General features: G+C 51.9%; 1 long non-coding RNA gene across 1 annotated transcript; it reads left to right on the top strand.

Annotated features, from left to right (window-relative positions):
- The first annotated feature begins 498 nt into the window (after positions 1 to 498).
- On the top strand, positions 499 to 2,834 carry LOC135980649 (uncharacterized). The gene is made up of 3 exons (XR_010597605.1): positions 499 to 845; positions 1,863 to 2,053; positions 2,697 to 2,834. It is a non-coding gene; the product is annotated as an uncharacterized LOC135980649 (long non-coding RNA).
- The last annotated feature ends 166 nt before the right edge of the window (positions 2,835 to 3,000 follow it).

Here is a 3,000-nt window from a genome sequence, read left to right as displayed (position 1 = left end):
TTTACTCTTGATTTGTCCAACCTAATTCTCAATGTCCCCAGGGCTTGACCACCATGTCCGACCTTCCTCACCAAACTTGGAAGTCCAATGACTGGAGTCTTTTGGATCCATCTGCAGTCTTCCTCTGCAGATGCCTGCGAGGACCAGCAGTGCTTAGATCAGCAAGAATGGAGAGAAGAGAGGAGGGGGATTTCAGTACTAGTTTCCTTCCATCTCTGTCCCACTGGGCAGTACAATCTCCCCTTCCAAACTCCTGAGTCCTCTCCTATCAGGGCATGTTCTGATTCAGTGTCTGACCCTGCCCACCACACTGCAGTAGGATTGAGCTGTTAAGAGACACTTGGCCAAACGCTGGGTCTCAGTTACACCCCCAAATAGCCAGAGTAACTCCAGTGAGGTCAGGCAAGTTCCTCGGGACTGACCCTAGCATAACAGAGCAGAATTTTGCAGTCTGGGGGTCACAGTTTGGTGGTCACTCTGTGGTCAGTACATGGTCACTGTCTTGGAAACAGCGGTTGTAGCTTCAGGAACAATAGCCCATTAGGGGAAAGGAATAAATACAACGTTCTCTGAAGGGACTTGCCCTGCCTCAGCCTCTCTGCACCAATCGGTGTGTCCTCTGAGAGATGCCTTTCCTGCCTACACGCCAAGTCTCTCCCTGGGGAGGGCAAGAGGTGGCCAAGCAGGGAAGGTCAGACTTCTGTTTCTGAATTTGCAGATGTGCCATTGAGCTGTGGAAGGCCTTGGGTGAAGAACCACAGCTCACCAGGGAGGTGCTGCAGCAGCTGCTGGACAAGCTCCAGCAGAGACGCCGGGAGGAGAAGAGCGGCAATGTGTCTCTGGCTGTAAGTGAGATTTGAGATGTCACTTTGCCAACCCGCAACCGCAGGGAGGATGGTGCATCTGTGTGTGTGCGGGAGCTTCACCCCTTCTTAGCTTCAGGCCATGGCTCCACTACACAATGAAGTCGACCTAACTTACCTCGGCATACAGCCGCCACAGCAATTCCATCCCTTGTGTGTGTCTGCACTTTGCTGCTTGTGTCGGCAGTGCACGTCCTTGCCAGAAGCGCTCGTCTTGATTGTACGGTCAGGGTGGGGAGGCTCCTGAAAGCCAGTTGACGTAAGCGACGCGGTGTCTACACTGACACTGCATCGACCTAACTGCATCAACCTGGACTCTCTGCCACTCGTGGAGAGATTTTTAATTATTATTGTTATTAATTTGGAACCGAGGGGCAGTTCTGCCGACGGGAAGGAAATTCCATAGTTAGGGTGATGCTGGGTGAGCGGCCTTGCGTTGACCTAACTCTGTAGTGCAGACCAGGCCTTAGTGTGTCCTGGCCACCTCCTAGCAAACCAAAGACGTGTAAAGAAAGTTTCCCCCAGGTAAAAGTTACAGATCTGAAGTGGTTTATCTGCTGGTACCCTGGCTCAGTTGTCTTCTGCTCTAGATGGCCCTTTAGTGAGCAGCTGCAGTTTCGGTGTCTCTTGGCTCTGTAAACTGTGACTAGAGAGCTTCCCAGCATGGGATCATGAGATGTCCAGTACTTTTGACTGGGCCAGAAACACTGGGCCTATGCGAACGGATCTCATCAGGATGGTTTCAGCCCGTCCAGTCATGGCTGGAAAGCCAAAGCACAGGGTCTGCACCATTAAGAGAAACAACGGGGAATAACGTCATCCAGACTCTTCTGATCTTTCCATAGGGCTCCATCCTGCTTTCGTTCCAGGAATGGGTGATGGTTCAGGAGCCTCAAAATGTCTCCTCCCCTCTCAGGAGCCAATCCTCTTTTCTAATACCCTGTGGAGGTGGCAGGTGGCAGATTGGGATAGTTGACTGAAATTCTTTCCCCCCTCCAGGCAATGAGGACCATTTACGAGGTCCTTTTCCTGTGGGGATACCGAGAAGCCATCCTGGAAATGTATCCCCAGATGCTCATCCTCTGCGTCAGGCAAGTGCAGTATGTGATGGAGCTGCGCTTGCCAGGGACCTACAGGGCCAGCGAGACATCCAGCCCCGAGGAGGGGTCCAGCTGCCTCAGCCCCCTAAGGTAATGACTGAAAGGAAAAGGAAGAACAGATTTGTTCTGCTAAACACGTGTGCTCTGTTCATGGCCATCATTTGTTCGGGTGCTGTAGTTCGCCCAGGCTCAGTTCGGTGCAGGTCTCTCTTGAGGGGAAAGGGTTGAGAGCCGTGTGTTCTTGTGAGTCACACTCGCTCATCTGACTCCGTCCACAGGCCAGCTGCTTTCACTACACAGTCAGGCAGCAGTCATGTTTGTGCATCCATCCCCATGTGCCACCTGCCAAAGCGTCAGTGGAAACACAGAGCGCCAGAGGCCACCTCAGGTGCTGTAAACTGACACAGCTTTGCTCGCTTACACCAACTAAGGATCTGGCCGCACATGCCCGCTTGTGTCCTGTTACCTGCCACAGTAAAGAATCAAGTATTCAACCGTATTGAGTGATGACACCAACCATCTTAAGAAGCTAGTGTCAGTAACTGGTTACAAACTCAATGAATCTGCAGTGTAGACAGGGCCCCTTGGGAAGGGAAGCACCATGATATCACACTGGATCTATCCTTGGGGTCGCTAGCTACTGCTGACCATGCTGTGTGTCCCAGGGCTTGTGCAGATTTGCCATGCTTGGGGGTGATCTCGTTGCCTGACACTGGGATTTTTTTGTCTTTAGCACGTCAGTGGAGGCTGTGAAGACTCTTTTTTCCATGCCCGGATACTGGAAGGAATTTGCCGGCATCCAGTTACAGCAGGGTTGGGACATGATATCCTCCCGATATTACTACTCGCAGGGTGTTGGCCTAATTGCAAGGTAGGAGCCCAAAGTTTCCTCTTCATCGGGTCTCTCTTGGCAATGGGATTTCCGTGTGAAATATTCCTCTGTTCCAGCTGCCATCTCAGCCCAGCAACTAGTGAGGAACTCTCTCTCCCCCTTGATAACCACAAGGGACTTTCTGTTCCATGTTCCAGAGCCATGA

Source organism: Chrysemys picta, unplaced genomic scaffold (assembly GCF_011386835.1).
Source record: "Chrysemys picta bellii isolate R12L10 unplaced genomic scaffold, ASM1138683v2 scaf5554, whole genome shotgun sequence".
In the NCBI taxonomy this organism is placed as follows: domain Eukaryota; kingdom Metazoa; phylum Chordata; order Testudines; family Emydidae; genus Chrysemys; species Chrysemys picta.
This window is presented reverse-complemented; position numbering and strand designations above follow the sequence as displayed.